Source organism: Phyllobates terribilis, unplaced genomic scaffold (assembly GCF_046119375.1).
Source record: "Phyllobates terribilis strain yellow unplaced genomic scaffold, ASM4611937v1 Scaffold_710__1_contigs__length_769263, whole genome shotgun sequence".
Lineage (NCBI taxonomy): Eukaryota > Metazoa > Chordata > Amphibia > Anura > Dendrobatidae > Phyllobates > Phyllobates terribilis.
The window spans coordinates 719,381-735,923 of NW_027363470.1; the positions used below are offsets into that span (position 1 = coordinate 719,381).

General features: G+C 46.4%; 11 non-coding genes and 1 pseudogene across 11 annotated transcripts; all 12 read left to right on the top strand.

Annotated features, from left to right (window-relative positions):
- Positions 1-92: 92 nt before the first annotated feature.
- On the top strand, positions 93-286 carry LOC141236721 (U2 spliceosomal RNA). Its single transcript, XR_012302369.1, has one exon. It is a non-coding gene; the product is annotated as a U2 spliceosomal RNA (small nuclear RNA).
- Positions 287-1,401: 1,115 nt separating this feature from the next.
- On the top strand, positions 1,402-1,592 carry LOC141236596 (U2 spliceosomal RNA). The gene has a single exon (XR_012302249.1). It is a non-coding gene; the product is annotated as a U2 spliceosomal RNA (small nuclear RNA).
- A 1,112-nt stretch (positions 1,593-2,704) lies between these two features.
- Positions 2,705-2,895, top strand: LOC141236597 (U2 spliceosomal RNA). Its single transcript, XR_012302250.1, has one exon. It is a non-coding gene; the product is annotated as a U2 spliceosomal RNA (small nuclear RNA).
- Positions 2,896-4,010: 1,115 nt separating this feature from the next.
- LOC141236660 (U2 spliceosomal RNA) lies at positions 4,011-4,201 on the top strand. The gene has a single exon (XR_012302311.1). It is a non-coding gene; the product is annotated as a U2 spliceosomal RNA (small nuclear RNA).
- A 1,115-nt stretch (positions 4,202-5,316) lies between these two features.
- On the top strand, positions 5,317-5,507 carry LOC141236543 (U2 spliceosomal RNA). Its single transcript, XR_012302195.1, has one exon. It is a non-coding gene; the product is annotated as a U2 spliceosomal RNA (small nuclear RNA).
- Positions 5,508-8,882: 3,375 nt separating this feature from the next.
- On the top strand, positions 8,883-9,073 carry LOC141236598 (U2 spliceosomal RNA). Its single transcript, XR_012302251.1, has one exon. It is a non-coding gene; the product is annotated as a U2 spliceosomal RNA (small nuclear RNA).
- Positions 9,074-10,188: 1,115 nt separating this feature from the next.
- LOC141236599 (U2 spliceosomal RNA) lies at positions 10,189-10,379 on the top strand. Its single transcript, XR_012302252.1, has one exon. It is a non-coding gene; the product is annotated as a U2 spliceosomal RNA (small nuclear RNA).
- A 1,115-nt stretch (positions 10,380-11,494) lies between these two features.
- Positions 11,495-11,685, top strand: LOC141236600 (U2 spliceosomal RNA). The gene has a single exon (XR_012302253.1). It is a non-coding gene; the product is annotated as a U2 spliceosomal RNA (small nuclear RNA).
- Positions 11,686-12,800: 1,115 nt separating this feature from the next.
- On the top strand, positions 12,801-12,892 carry LOC141236792 (U2 spliceosomal RNA; annotated as a pseudogene).
- A 794-nt stretch (positions 12,893-13,686) lies between these two features.
- LOC141236757 (U2 spliceosomal RNA) lies at positions 13,687-13,874 on the top strand. The gene has a single exon (XR_012302394.1). It is a non-coding gene; the product is annotated as a U2 spliceosomal RNA (small nuclear RNA).
- Positions 13,875-14,989: 1,115 nt separating this feature from the next.
- LOC141236601 (U2 spliceosomal RNA) lies at positions 14,990-15,180 on the top strand. Its single transcript, XR_012302254.1, has one exon. It is a non-coding gene; the product is annotated as a U2 spliceosomal RNA (small nuclear RNA).
- A 1,115-nt stretch (positions 15,181-16,295) lies between these two features.
- Positions 16,296-16,486, top strand: LOC141236602 (U2 spliceosomal RNA). Its single transcript, XR_012302255.1, has one exon. It is a non-coding gene; the product is annotated as a U2 spliceosomal RNA (small nuclear RNA).
- The last annotated feature ends 57 nt before the right edge of the window (positions 16,487-16,543 follow it).

Below are 16,543 nucleotides of genomic sequence, written 5' to 3' on the forward strand. Positions count from 1 at the left end.
AGTTAATTGCAGGGTTGTGTTTTTTGGGATTTTGTTTTTGGTTTTCCGAATGATGATTTGAGAACCCGTTATGTGAATATGCGCTATGATGCATAAATTAATGTGGGTCTTAATCTGAGGAAAAAGAAAAAAATCTGTTCTTATCAGTTTAATATCTGATATGTCCCCTATCTGGGGACCATATATTAAATGGATTTTTAGAACAGGGAGATGGAAAAAGAGCTTGCTCTGTCCACTCCACGCATTGACCTGGTATTGCAGTATCTCCAGGACCGGTGCACCCCTTCTTTAATGCAGTTTCTAAAATCAGAAAGAATTGAATTCAATGTTTTTTGTTCATTTTGCTTGTTTGTCGGATTTTGGGATGGACTCTTTGGCTTTGCTTTTCTTCTCCTCATTGGATTTTTCATGTTCAAAGTTGCAGAAGCCAGATTACAAGCTCATTTTGGTTCAACTTCAGCAACTGTGCATTGCATTGCCATGTAATGTGATGCAATGCTATCTTTCTAGCTCTCCCTTTTTACTTCCTTTTGGATAAACAGACATATTAGGCAAGCATTTTGGAGCTTTCACCTAAATAACTACAGGTGGTGAGATAAGCTGCACAATATAATTGACCTTTCAGTATATTGTTGCACACACACCATCTATTTAGCAAATGCCCTTGTTATCAACAGCAGCCTTTTAAACTCACCTGAGCTAACAGGTATGTGCGCTGGTTACTCTGCTGCGCTTAAAATTTCTTTTTTGGTTTGCTACAATGCCTTTTCTGAAACGTTGTCTCCTTCTGCTGGAACACTGACTTCTTTCATTTAATGCCTGCAGACTATAAAAGAGAACCCAACCCAAAAAGTTTGGTTGATTAGTCTGTGGCATTCTGTTAAACTGTTGCTTATGGCGGTCTCTGTGAGCTTCTCAGCGACATTCAGCCAGCCAGGTATCCTGCCTGCAGTAGATGGAATGTGGCAATGGAACGCTGGCTGCGCGTGTCATAATAGGCTCTGAGCCTTTATATACCTGTGCACAGCAGCAGCCACCTTCAGTCTGCTGCTGGACAGCCAGCAGCAGCAGCAGCAGGAGAGGTATGTAATCAGGAGCCCTCCTGCTAAGGGTAGACAGCTGCTCGTTCCACCCCACCCCCCGCCTTAATTGGTTCTCCTCCCTTCCAACGGTGTTGAGGCGGGTGGGAACAGCAGGGGGTGAAGGTGCTGTGTTTAAAGAGGTGGAGTTATGCAGATCTAAAACGCGTGGATTGCAGCAGCAGCAAGCCGAAAAGTGCAGGCATGTAAGGGATCTAGAGGTTGACAACATGTCTTCTTAACGGGAGTCCAGGAGCTCATCTCCACAAATGGACTTTTCAGGATTCTTGGGTGGCTCCGTAGTTTGAAACCAATTCTGGTTATCGCTTCTCGGCCTTTTGGCTAAGATCAAGTGTAGTATCTGTTCTTATCAGTTTAATATCTGATACGTCCCCTATCTGGGGACCATATATTAAATGGATTTTTAGAACAGGGAGATGGAAAAAGAGCTTGCTCTGTCCACTCCACGCATTGACCTGGTATTGCAGTATCTCCAGGACCGGTGCACCCCTTCTTTAATGCAGTTTCTAAAATCAGAAAGAATTGAATTCAATGTTTTTTGTTCATTTTGCTTGTTTGTCGGATTTTGGGATGGACTCTTTGGCTTTGCTTTTCTTCTCCTCATTGGATTTTTCATGTTCAAAGTTGCAGAAGCCAGATTACAAGCTCATTTTGGTTCAACTTCAGCAACTGTGCATTGCATTGCCATGTAATGTGATGCAAAGCTATCTTTCTAGCTCTCCCTTTTTACTTCCTTTTGGATAAACAGACATATTAGGCAAGCATTTTGGAGCTTTCACCTAAATAACTACAGGTGGTGAGATAAGCTGCACAATATAATTGACCTTTCAGTATATTGTTGCACACACACCATCTATTTAGCAAATGCCCTTGTTATCAACAGCAGCCTTTTAAACTCACCTGAGCTAACAGGTATGTGCGCTGGTTACTCTGCTGCGCTTAAAATTTCTTTTTTGGTTTGCTACAATGCCTTTTCTGAAACGTTGTCTCCTTCTGCTGGAACACTGACTTCTTTCATTTAATGCCTGCAGACTACAAAAGAGAACCCAACCCAAAAAGTTTGGTTGATTAGTCTGTGGCATTCTGTTAAACTGTTGCTTATGGCGGTCTCTGTGAGCTTCTCAGCGACATTCAGCCAGCCAGGTATCCTGCCTGCAGTAGATGGAATGTGGCAATGGAACGCTGGCTGCGCGTGTCATAGGCTCTGAGCCTTTATATACCTGTGCACAGCAGCAGGCACCTTCAGTCTGCTGCTGGACAGCCAGCAGCAGCAGCAGCAGGAGAGGTATGTAATCAGGAGCCCTCCTGCTAAAGGTAGACAGCTGCTCGTTCCACCCCACCCCCCGCCTTAATTGGTTCTCCTCCCTTCCAACGGTGTTGAGGCGGGTGGGAACAGCAGGGGGTGAAGGTGCTGTGTTTAAAGAGGTGGAGTTATGCAGATCTAAAACGCGTGGATTGCAGCAGCAGCAAGCCGAAAAGTGCAGGCATGTAAGGGATCTAGAGGTTGACAACATGTCTTCTTAACGGGAGTCCAGGAGCTCATCTCCACAAATGGACTTTTCAGGATCCTTGGGTGGCTCCGTAGTTTGAAACCAATTCTGGTTATCGCTTCTCGGCCTTTTGGCTAAGATCAAGTGTAGTATCTGTTCTTATCAGTTTAATATCTGATACGTCCCCTATCTGGGGACCATATATTAAATGGATTTTTAGAACAGGGAGATGGAAAAAGAGCTTGCTCTGTCCACTCCACGCATTGACCTGGTATTGCAGTATCTCCAGGACCGGTGCACCCCTTCTTTAATGCAGTTTCTAAAATCAGAAAGAATTGAATTCAATGTTTTTTGTTCATTTTGCTTGTTTGTCGGATTTTGGGATGGACTCTTTGGCTTTGCTTTTCTTCTCCTCATTGGATTTTTCATGTTCAAAGTTGCAGAAGCCAGATTACAAGCTCATTTTGGTTCAACTTCAGCAACTGTGCATTGCATTGCCATGTAATGTGATGCAATGCTATCTTTCTAGCTCTCCCTTTTTACTTCCTTTTGGATAAACAGACATATTAGGCAAGCATTTTGGAGCTTTCACCTAAATAACTACAGGTGGTGAGATAAGCTGCACAATATAATTGACCTTTCAGTATATTGTTGCACACACACCATCTATTTAGCAAATGCAATTGTTATCAACAGCAGCCTTTTAAACTCACCTGAGCTAACAGGTATGTGCGCTGGTTACTCTGCTGCGCTTAAAATTTCTTTTTTGGTTTGCTACAATGCCTTTTCTGAAACGTTGTCTCCTTCTGCTGGAACACTGACTTCTTTCATTTAATGCCTGCAGACTACAAAAGAGAACCCAACCCAAAAAGTTTGGTTGATTAGTCTGTGGCATTCTGTTAAACTGTTGCTTATGGCGGTCTCTGTGAGCTTCTCAGCGACATTCAGCCAGCCAGGTATCCTGCCTGCAGTAGATGGAATGTGGCAATGGAACGCTGGCTGCGCGTGTCATAATAGGCTCTGAGCCTTTATATACCTGTGCACAGCAGCAGCCACCTTCAGTCTGCTGCTGGACAGCCAGCAGCAGCAGCAGCAGGAGAGGTATGTAATCAGGAGCCCTCCTGCTAAGGGTAGACAGCTGCTCGTTCCACCCCACCCCCCGCCTTAATTGGTTCTCCTCCCTTCCAACGGTGTTGAGGCGGGTGGGAACAGCAGGGGGTGAAGGTGCTGTGTTTAAAGAGGTGGAGTTATGCAGATCTAAAACGCGTGGATTGCAGCAGCAGCAAGCCGAAAAGTGCAGGCATGTAAGGGATCTAGAGGTTGACAACATGTCTTCTTAACGGGAGTCCAGGAGCTCATCTCCACAAATGGACTTTTCAGGATCCTTGGGTGGCTCCGTAGTTTGAAACCAATTCTGGTTATCGCTTCTCGGCCTTTTGGCTAAGATCAAGTGTAGTATCTGTTCTTATCAGTTTAATATCTGATACGTCCCCTATCTGGGGACCATATATTCAATGGATTTTTAGAACAGGGAGATGGAAAAAGAGCTTGCTCTGTCCACTCCACGCATTGACCTGGTATTGCAGTATCTCCAGGACCGGTGCACCCCTTCTTTAATGCAGTTTCTAAAATCAGAAAGAATTGAATTCAATGTTTTTTGTTCATTTTGCTTGTTTGTCGGATTTTGGGATGGACTCTTTGGCTTTGCTTTTCTTCTCCTCATTGGATTTTTCATGTTCAACGTTGCAGAAGCCAGATTACAAGCTCATTTTGGTTCAACTTCAGCAACTGTGCATTGCATTGCCATGTATTGTGATGCAATGCTATCTTTCTAGCTCTCCCTTTTTACTTCCTTTTGGATAAACAGACATATTAGGCAAGCATTTTGGAGCTTTCACCTAAATAACTACAGGTGGTGAGATAAGCTGCACAATATAATTGACCTTTCAGTATATTGTTGCACACACACCATCTATTTAGCAAATGCCCTTGTAATCAACAGCAGCCTTTTAAACTCACCTGAGCTAACAGGTATGTGCGCTGGTTACTCTGCTGCGCTTAAAATTTCTTTTTTGGTTTGCTACAATGCCTTTTCTGAAACGTTGTCTCCTTCTGCTGGAACACTGACTTCTTTCATTTAATGCCTGCAGACTACAAAAGAGAACCCAACCCAAAAAGTTTGGTTGATTAGTCTGTGGCATTCTGTTAAACTGTTGCTTATGGCGGTCTCTGTGAGCTTCTCAGCGACATTCAGCCAGCCAGGTATCCTGCCTGCAGTAGATGGAATGTGGCAATGGAACGCTGGCTGCGCGTGTCATAATAGGCTCTGAGCCTTTATATACCTGTGCACAGCAGCAGCCACCTTCAGTCTGCTGCTGGACAGCCAGCAGCAGCAGCAGCAGGAGAGGTATGTAATCAGGAGCCCTCCTGCTAAAGGTAGACAGCTGCTCGTTCCACCCCACCCCCCGCCTTAATTGGTTCTCCTCCCTTCCAACGGTGTTGAGGCGGGTGGGAACAGCAGGGGGTGAAGGTGCTGTGTTTAAAGAGGTGGAGTTATGCAGATCTAAAACGCGTGGATTGCTGCAGCAGCAAGCCGAAAAGTGCAGGCATGTAAGGGATCTAGAGGTTGACAACATGTCTTCTTAACGGGAGTCCAGGAGCTCATCTCCACAAATGGACTTTTCAGGATCCTTGGGTGGCTCCGTAGTTTGAAACCAATTCTGGTTATCGCTTCTCGGCCTTTTGGCTAAGATCAAGTGTAGTATCTGTTCTTATCAGTTTAATATCTGATACGTCCCCTATCTGGGGACCATATATTAAATGGATTTTTAGAACAGGGAGATGGAAAAAGAGCTTGCTCTGTCCACTCCACGCATTGACCTGGTATTGCAGTATCTCCAGGACCAGTGCACCCCTTCTTTAATGCAGTTTCTAAAATCAGAAAGAATTGAATTCAATGTTTTTTGTTCATTTTGCTTGTTTGTCGGATTTTGGGATGGACTCTTTGGCTTTGCTTTTCTTCTCCTCATTGGATTTTTCATGTTCAAAGTTGCAGAAGCCAGATTACAAGCTCATTTTGGTTCAACTTCAGCAACTGTGCATTGCATTGCCATGTAATGTGATGCAATGCTATCTTTCTAGCTCTCCCTTTTTACTTCCTTTTGGATAAACAGACATATTAGGCAAGCATTTTGGAGCTTTCACCTAAATAACTACAGGTGGTGAGATAAGCTGCACAATATAATTGACCTTTCAGTATATTGTTGCACACACACCATCTATTTAGCAAATGCCCTTGTTATCAACAGCAGCCTTTTAAACTCACCTGAGCTAACAGGTATGTGCGCTGGTTACTCTGCTGCGCTTAAAATTTCTTTTTTGGTTTGCTACAATGCCTTTTCTGAAACGTTGTCTCCTTCTGCTGGAACACTGACTTCTTTCATTTAATGCCTGCAGACTATAAAATAGAACCCAACCCAAAAAGTTTGGTTGATTACAGGGCCGGCTCCAGGTTTTTCTGGGCCCCGGGCGAAAGAGTCTCAGTGGGCCCCTTTAACACATACCACGATTCATGATGCAGAGATAAAGCGGAGAAATATATATATATATATATATATATATATATATATAGTACAATGCAAAATTTAACTTCTTACATTACATGAGTGATATCTATTGTAAATTCCACAATAGCTCAGAAACCGGTGAATCGCTACACACAGAATACTGGCCCCCATATAAGGCTCCATACGGAATACTGGCCCCCATATAAGGCCCCATGCGGAATACTGGCCCCCATATAAGGCTCCATACGGAATACTGGCCCCCATATAAGGCTCCATACGGAATACTGGCCCCCATATAAGGCTCCATACGGAATACTGGCCCCCATATAAGGCTCCATACGGAATACTGGCCCCCATATAAGGCTCCATACGGAATACTGGCCCCCATATAACGCTTCATACGGAATACTGGCCCCCATATAAGGCTCCATACGGAATACTGGCCCCCATATAAGGCTCCATACGGAATACTGGCCCCCATATAAGGCTCCATACGGAATGCTGGCCCCCATGTAAGGCCCCATATGGAATACTGGCCCCCATGTAAGGCTCCATACGGAATACTGGCCCCCATATAAGGCCCCATACGGAATACTGGCCCCCATATAAGGCCCCATACGGAATACTGGCCTCCATATAAGGCTCCATACGGAATACTGGCCCCCCATATAAGGCTCCATACGGAATACTGGCCCCCATATAAGGCTCCATACGGAATACTGGCCCCCATATAAGGCTCCATACGGAATACTGGCCCCCATATTATGCCCCATACGGAATACTGGCCCCCATATTATGCCCCATACGGAATACTGGCCCCCATATAAGGCTCCATACGGAATACTGGCCCCCATATAAGGCTCCATACGGAATACTGGCCTCCATATAAGGCTCCATACGGAATACTGGCACCCATATAAGGCTCCATACGGAATACTGGCCCCCATATAACGCTCCATACAGGATACTGGTCCCCTTATAAAGCTCCATACAGGATACTGGCCCCCATATAACGCTCCATACAGGATACCGGTCCCCTTATAACGCTCCATACAGGATACCGGTCCCCTTATAACTCTCCATACAGGATACTGGCCCCCATATAATGCTGCATGCAGGCTGTTACCCCCCACATAATGCCCCATACAGCCTGTCCCCCCCTTATAATGCTCCATGCAGGCTGTTACCCCCGACATAATGCCCCATACAGGCTCCCCCCTTTTAATGCTCCATGCAGGCTGTTACCCCCCACATAATGCCCCATACAGGTTGCCCCCCCTTATAATGCTCCATGCAGGCTGTTCCCCCCCACATAATGCACTATGCAGGCTGCCCCCCCTTTATAATGCCCCATGCAGGCTGTTCCCCACCTTATAATGCCCCATGCAGGATGTCACCCCCCCCTCTATATAATGCCCCAAGCAGGATGCCCCCCCCTCTTTATAATGCCCCATGCAGGATGCCCCCCCCCTTATAATGCTCCATGCAGGCTGTTCCCCCCCACATAATGCCCCATACAGGCCCCCCCCCCTTATAATGCTCCATGCAGGCTGTTCCCCCCCACATAATGCCCCATACAGGCCCCCCCCCCTTTTAATGCTCCATGCAGGCTGTTACCCCCCCCCCACATAATGCCCCATACAGGCTGCCCCCCCCTTATAATGCTCCATGCAGGCTGTTCCCCACCTTATAATGCCCCATGCAGGATGTCCCCCCCCTTCTCTTTATACTGCCCCATGCAGGATGCCCCCCCCCCTTCTCTTTATACTGCCCCATGCCTCCATACATTAAAAAAAAAAAAAATCAAATACTCACCTCCCTTCTCCTCACCTGCTACCTGCTGCCCGCTGCCTGCTGCCCGCTGCTGCAGCGTTGTCGGTGTCTTCCCGCTCAGCGCTCCCTGTGACGGCTCAGGGGAGGGCGCGGTGTAAAGACGTCACCGCGCCCTCTGACCTGAGACGTCACAGGGAGCGCGCACCAGGAAGACAGCTGATCTGCGGAGGCACGGGGAGAGGTAAGTATCCGGCTGCCGGGGCCCTGAGCAAGCGGCGGAGAAGGGCGGGCGCTGACACCGCTCTCCTCCGCCCATAGCCCAGCGCGGTGCGCGACCGCCAGTGGGCCCCTCTGCCTGCTCAGGGCCCCGGCATTTGCCCGGGTGCGCCGGGTGCTGACGCCGGCCCTGGTTGATTAGTCTGTGGCATTCTGTTAAACTGTTGCTTATGGCGGTCTCTGTGAGCTTCTCAGCGACATTCAGCCAGCCAGGTATCCTGCCTGCAGTAGATGGAATGTGGCAATGGAACGCTGGCTGCGCGTGTCATAATAGGCTCTGAGCCTTTATATACCTGTGCACAGCAGCAGCCACCTTCAGTCTGCTGCTGGACAGCCAGCAGCAGCAGCAGCAGGAGAGGTATGTAATCAGGAGCCCTCCTGCTAAGGGTAGACAGCTGCTCGTTCCACCCCACCCCCCGCCTTAATTGGTTCTCCTCCCTTCCAACGGTGTTGAGGCGGGTGGGAACAGCAGGGGGTGAAGGTGCTGTGTTTAAAGAGGTGGAGTTATGCAGATCTAAAACGCGTGGATTGCAGCAGCAGCAAGCCGAAAAGTGCAGGCATGTAAGGGATCTAGAGGTTGACAACATGTCTTCTTAACGGGAGTCCAGGAGCTCATCTCCACAAATGGACTTTTCAGGATCCTTGGGTGGCTCCGTAGTTTGAAACCAATTCTGGTTATCGCTTCTCGGCCTTTTGGCTAAGATCAAGTGTAGTATCTGTTCTTATCAGTTTAATATCTGATACGTCCCCTATCTGGGGACCATATATTAAATGGATTTTTAGAACAGGGAGATGGAAAAAGAGCTTGCTCTGTCCACTCCACGCATTGACCTGGTATTGCAGTATCTCCAGGACCGGTGCACCCCTTCTTTAATGCAGTTTCTAAAATCAGAAAGAATTGAATTCAATGTTTTTTGTTCATTTTGCTTGTTTGTCGGATTTTGGGATGGACTCTTTGGCTTTGCTTTTCTTCTCCTCATTGGATTTTTCATGTTCAAAGTTGCAGAAGCCAGATTACAAGCTCATTTTGGTTCAACTTCAGCAACTGTGCATTGCATTGCCATGTAATGTGATGCAATGCTATCTTTCTAGCTCTCCCTTTTTACTTCCTTTTGGATAAACAGACATATTAGGCAAGCATTTTGGAGCTTTCACCTAAATAACTACAGGTGGTGAGATAAGCTGCACAATATAATTGACCTTTCAGTATATTGTTGCACACACACCATCTATTTAGCAAATGCCCTTGTTATCAACAGCAGCCTTTTAAACTCACCTGAGCTAACAGGTATGTGCGCTGGTTACTCTGCTGCGCTTAAAATTTCTTTTTTGGTTTGCTACAATGCCTTTTCTGAAACGTTGTCTCCTTCTGCTGGAACACTGACTTCTTTCATTTAATGCCTGCAGACTACAAAAGAGAACCCAACCCAAAAAGTTTGGTTGATTAGTCTGTGGCATTCTGTTAAACTGTTGCTTATGGCGGTCTCTGTGAGCTTCTCAGCGACATTCAGCCAGCCAGGTATCCTGCCTGCAGTAGATGGAATGTGGCAATGGAACGCTGGCTGCGCGTGTCATAATAGGCTCTGAGCCTTTATATACCTGTGCACAGCAGCAGCCACCTTCAGTCTGCTGCTGGACAGCCAGCAGAAGCAGCAGCAGGAGAGGTATGTAATCAGGAGCCCTCCTGCTAAGGGTAGACAGCTGCTCGTTCCACCCCACCCCCCGCCTTAATTGGTTCTCCTCCCTTCCAACGGTGTTGAGGCGGGTGGGAACAGCAGGGGGTGAAGGTGCTGTGTTTAAAGAGGTGGAGTTATGCAGATCTAAAACGCGTGGATTGCAGCAGCAGCAAGCCGAAAAGTGCAGGCATGTAAGGGATCTAGAGGTTGACAACATGTCTTCTTAACGGGAGTCCAGGAGCTCATCTCCACAAATGGACTTTTCAGGATCCTTGGGTGGCTCCGTAGTTTGAAACCAATTCTGGTTATCGCTTCTCGGCCTTTTGGCTAAGATCAAGTGTAGTATCTGTTCTTATCAGTTTAATATCTGATACGTCCCCTATCTGGGGACCATATATTAAATGGATTTTTAGAACAGGGAGATGGAAAAAGAGCTTGCTCTGTCCACTCCACGCATTGACCTGGTATTGCAGTATCTCCAGGACCGGTGCACCCCTTCTTTAATGCAGTTTCTAAAATCAGAAAGAATTGAATTCAATGTTTTTTGTTCATTTTGCTTGTTTGTCGGATTTTGGGATGGACTCTTTGGCTTTGCTTTTCTTCTCCTCATTGGATTTTTCATGTTCAAAGTTGCAGAAGCCAGATTACAAGCTCATTTTGGTTCAACTTCAGCAACTGTGCATTGCATTGCCATGTAATGTGATGCAATGCTTTCTTTCTAGCTCTCCCTTTTTACTTCCTTTTGGATAAACAGACATATTAGGCAAGCATTTTGGAGCTTTCACCTAAATAACTACAGGTGGTGAGATAAGCTGCACAATATAATTGACCTTTCAGTATATTGTTGCACACACACCATCTATTTAGCAAATGCCCTTGTTATCAACAGCAGCCTTTTAAACTCACCTGAGCTAACAGGTATGTGCGCTGGTTACTCTGCTGCGCTTAAAATTTCTTTTTTGGTTTGCTACAATGCCTTTTCTGAAACGTTGTCTCCTTCTGCTGGAACACTGACTTCTTTCATTTAATGCCTGCAGACTATAAAAGAGAACCCAACCCAAAAAGTTTGGTTGATTAGTCTGTGGCATTCTGTTAAACTGTTGCTTATGGCGGTCTCTGTGAGCTTCTCAGCGACATTCAGCCAGCCAGGTATCCTGCCTGCAGTAGATGGAATGTGGCAATGGAACGCTGGCTGCGCGTGTCATAATAGGCTCTGAGCCTTTATATACCTGTGCACAGCAGCAGCCACCTTCAGTCTGCTGCTGGACAGCCAGCAGCAGCAGCAGCAGGAGAGGTATGTAATCAGGAGCCCTCCTGCTAAGGGTAGACAGCTGCTCGTTCCACCCCACCCCCCGCCTTAATTGGTTCTCCTCCCTTCCAACGGTGTTGAGGCGGGTGGGAGCAGCAGGGGGTGAAGGTGCTGTGTTTAAAGAGGTGGAGTTATGCAGATCTAAAACGCGTGGATTGCAGCAGCAGCAAGCCGAAAAGTGCAGGCATGTAAGGGATCTAGAGGTTGACAACATGTCTTCTTAACGGGAGTCCAGGAGCTCATCTCCACAAATGGACTTTTCAGGATCCTTGGGTGGCTCCGTAGTTTGAAACCAATTCTGGTTATCGCTTCTCGGCCTTTTGGCTAAGATCAAGTGTAGTATCTGTTCTTATCAGTTTAATATCTGATACGTCCCCTATCTGGGGACCATATATTAAATGGATTTTTAGAACAGGGAGATGGAAAAAGAGCTTGCTCTGTCCACTCCACGCATTGACCTGGTATTGCAGTATCTCCAGGACCGGTGCACCCCTTCTTTAATGCAGTTTCTAAAATCAGAAAGAATTGAATTCAATGTTTGTTGTTCATTTTGCTTGTTTGTCGGATTTTGGGATGGACTCTTTGGCTTTGCTTTTCTTCTCCTCACTGGATTTTTCATGTTCAAAGTTGCAGAAGCCAGATTACAAGCTCATTTTGGTTCAACTTCAGCAACTGTGCATTGCATTGCCATGTAATGTGATGCAATGCTATCTTTCTAGCTCTCCCTTTTTACTTCCTTTTGGATAAACAGACATATTAGACAAGCATTTTGGAGCTTTCACCTAAATAACTACAGGTGGTGAGATAAGCTGCACAATATAATTGACCTTTCAGTATATTGTTGCACACACACCATCTATTTAGCAAATGCCCTTGTTATCAACAGCAGCCTTTTAAACTCACCTGAGCTAACAGGTATGTGCGCTGGTTACTCTGCTGCGCTTAAAATTTCTTTTTTGGTTTGCTACAATGCCTTTTCTGAAACGTTGTCTCCTTCTGCTGGAACACTGACTTCTTTCATTTAATGCCTGCAGACTATAAAAGAGAACCCAACCCAAAAAGTTTGGTTGATTAGTCTGTGGCATTCTGTTAAACTGTTGCTTATGGCGGTCTCTGTGAGCTTCTCAGCGACATTCAGCCAGCCAGGTATCCTGCCTGCAGTAGATGGAATGTGGCAATGGAACGCTGGCTGCGCGTGTCATAATAGGCTCTGAGCCTTTATATACCTGTGCACAGCAGCAGCCACCTTCAGTCTGCTGCTGGACAGCCAGCAGCAGCAGCAGCAGGAGAGGTATGTAATCAGGAGCCCTCCTGCTAAGGGTAGACAGCTGCTCGTTCCACCCCACCCCCCGCCTTAATTGGTTCTCCTCCCTTCCAACGGTGTTGAGGCGGGTGGGAACAGCAGGGGGTGAAGGTGCTGTGTTTAAAGAGGTGGAGTTATGCAGATCTAAAACGCGTGGATTGCAGCAGCAGCAAGCCGAAAAGTGCAGGCATGTAAGGGATCTAGAGGTTGACAACATGTCTTCTTAAGGGGAGTCCAGGAGCTCATCTCCACAAATGGACTTTTCAGGATCCTTGGGTGGCTCCGTAGTTTGAAACCAATTCTGGTTATCGCTTCTCGGCCTTTTGGCTAAGATCAAGTGTAGTATCTTTCGAAAAGGCGGTTTTGGATGTTGGCCGCCCTAGTAGATTGATACATTATGCACACTGGGGTTTAGGCGCTTGTTAGTACGCCAGGTGGCTAATATAGTCATCTGGTGGAAAGCATGGCCCCCCAGGATCGACGCCATTGGGCCGGGAAAGATCGAAAGCCCGAAGTGTGAAGTGCCCCAGGAGTGGTGACCCTGGGGTGCCTTAACTCACTGGGATTGGGAACCCCACTTGAGTTTATGGCACATTTGCACAAGCACTTCAAATTTTCTTTCTTCGCACACACCCTTATTCCGGGCCTTCTGGCCTTAGGATGGGGAATTTTTCAATTCCCGGTCGAAGGTCCGGGCAGTATTATACTGTGAAACCTTCACTATTTATTTAATTTCTTTGTCACTGTGTGTCCACTTATTCACGTGTGTCACGTCCTACTAGGATTTTGTCGGGATGCGGTTCCCTTATGGGTTCCTCTCTTGGCAGGTCTAGGGGGGGAGTGTGTGGCCATCAGGTTCCGCTCCCCCCTGAACCCCCCTGGCTCTCCTCTTTCGGGAGGAGAGCGTTGTTGGCTCCCCTCTTCTGGGAGGGGAGCACAGTCTTTGGCTCCCAGTGCCTTGCTCGGGTGAGAACTCGGGCAGGTGCTGGGGGTAAGATTGGGTCGCCTCTGGCTTCGGATGGAGGTGGCTTTTTGTCCCTGTTCCTCGCTGTGGCCTTTTGGCTCGGAGGGACGGGGAATGGTTTGGGGGACCCTTCTCCTTTTGGAGAGGGTTTCAAGAAGACCAGCATCCTAGTGCACTTTTTTTGTGGCACTTGTCACTTTTTTAAGCGCACTCGGGTTTTGTACACGAATTCGGGCTTTCGATAAAAAAAAAAAAAAAAAAAAATCTGTTCTTATCAGTTTAATATCTGATACGTCCCCTATCTGGGGACCATATATTAAATGGATTTTTAGAACAGGGAGATGGAAAAAGAGCTTGCTCTGTCCACTCCACGCATTGACCTGGTATTGCAGTATCTCCAGGACCGGTGCACCCCTTCTTTAATGCAGTTTCTAAAATCAGAAAGAATTGAATTCAATGTTTTTTGTTCATTTTGCTTGTTTGTCGGATTTTGGGATGGACTCTTTGGCTTTGCTTTTCTTCTCCTCATTGGATTTTTCATGTTCAAAGTTGCAGAAGCCAGATTACAAGCTCATTTTGGTTCAACTTCAGCAACTGTGCATTGCATTGCCATGTAATGTGATGCAATGCTATCTTTCTAGCTCTCCCTTTTTACTTCCTTTTGGATAAACAGACATATTAGGCAAGCATTTTGGAGCTTTCACCTAAATAACTACAGGTGGTGAGATAAGCTGCACAATATAATTGACCTTTCAGTATATTGTTGCACACACACCATCTATTTAGCAAATGCCCTTGTTATCAACAGCAGCCTTTTAAACTCACCTGAGCTAACAGGTATGTGCGCTGGTTACTCTGCTGCGCTTAAAATTTCTTTTTTGGTTTGCTACAATGCCTTTTCTGAAACGTTGTCTCCTTCTGCTGGAACACTGACTTCTTTCATTTAATGCCTGCAGACTATAAAAGAGAACCCAACCCAAAAAGTTTGGTTGATTAGTCTGTGGCATTCTGTTAAACTGTTGCTTATGGCGGTCTCTGTGAGCTTCTCAGCGACATTCAGCCAGCCAGGTATCCTGCCTGCAGTAGATGGAATGTGGCAATGGAACGCTGGCTGCGCGTGTCATAATAGGCTCTGAGCCTTTATATACCTGTGCACAGCAGCAGCCACCTTCAGTCTGCTGCTGGACAGCCAGCAGCAGCAGCAGCAGGAGAGGTATGTAATCAGGAGCCCTCCTGCTAAGGGTAGACAGCTGCTCGTTCCACCCCACCCCCCGCCTTAATTGGTTCTCCTCCCTTCCAACGGTGTTGAGGCGGGTGGGAACAGCAGGGGGTGAAGGTGCTGTGTTTAAAGAGGTGGAGTTATGCAGATCTAAAACGCGTGGATTGCAGCAGCAGCAAGCCGAAAAGTGCAGGCATGTAAGGGATCTAGAGGTTGACAACATGTCTTCTTAACGGGAGTCCAGGAGCTCAACTCCACAAATGGACTTTTCAGGATCCTTGGGTGGCTCCGTAGTTTGAAACCAATTCTGGTTATCGCTTCTCGGCCTTTTGGCTAAGATCAAGTGTAGTATCTGTTCTTATCAGTTTAATATCTGATACGTCCCCTATCTGGGGACCATATATTAAATGGATTTTTAGAACAGGGAGATGGAAAAAGAGCTTGCTCTGTCCACTCCACGCATTGACCTGGTATTGCAGTATCTCCAGGACCGGTGCACCCCTTCTTTAATGCAGTTTCTAAAATCAGAAAGAATTGAATTCAATGTTTTTTGTTCATTTTGCTTGTTTGTCGGATTTTGGGATGGACTCTTTGGCTTTGCTTTTCTTCTCCTCATTGGATTTTTCATGTTCAAAGTTGCAGAAGCCAGATTACAAGCTCATTTTGGTTCAACTTCAGCAACTGTGCATTGCATTGCCATGTAATGTGATGCAATGCTATCTTTCTAGCTCTCCCTTTTTACTTCCTTTTGGATAAACAGACATATTAGGCAAGCATTTTGGAGCTTTCACCTAAATAACTACAGGTGGTGAGATAAGCTGCACAATATAATTGACCTTTCAGTATATTGTTGCACACACACCATCTATTTAGCAAATGCCCTTGTTATCAACAGCAGCCTTTTAAACTCACCTGAGCTAACAGGTATGTGCGCTGGTTACTCTGCTGCGCTTAAAATTTCTTTTTTGGTTTGCTACAATGCCTTTTCTGAAACGTTGTCTCCTTCTGCTGGAACACTGACTTCTTTCATTTAATGCCTGCAGACTATAAAAGAGAACCCAACCCAAAAAGTTTGGTTGATTAGTCTGTGGCATTCTGTTAAACTGTTGCTTATGGCGGTCTCTGTGAGCTTCTCAGCGACATTCAGCCAGCCAGGTATCCTGCCTGCAGTAGATGGAATGTGGCAATGGAACGCTGGCTGCGCGTGTCATAATAGGCTCTGAGCCTTTATATACCTGTGCACAGCAGCAGCCACCTTCAGTCTGCTGCTGGACAGCCAGCAGCAGCAGCAGCAGGAGAGGTATGTAATCAGGAGCCCTCCTGCTAAGGGTAGACAGCTGCTCGTTCCACCCCACCCCCCGCCTTAATTGGTTCTCCTCCCTTCCAACGGTGTTGAGGCGGGTGGGAACAGCAGGGGGTGAAGGTGCTGTGTTTAAAGAGGTGGAGTTATGCAGATCTAAAACGCGTGGATTGCAGCAGCAGTAAGCCGAAAAGTGCAGGCATGTAAGGGATCTAGAGGTTGACAACATGTCTTCTTAACGGGAGTCCAGGAGCTCATCTCCACAAATGGACTTTTCAGGATCCTTGGGTGGCTCCGTAGTTTGAAACCAATTCTGGTTATCGCTTCTCGGCCTTTTGGCTAAGATCAAGTGTAGTATCTGTTCTTATCAGTTTAATATCTGATACGTCCCCTATCTGGGGACCATATATTAAATGGATTTTTAGAACAGGGAGATGGAAAAAGAGCTTGCTCTGTCCACTCCACGCATTGACCTGGTATTGCAGTATCTCCAGGACCGGTGCACCCCTTCTTTAATGCAGTTTCTAAAATCAGAAAGAATTGAATTCAGTGTTTTTTGTTCATTTT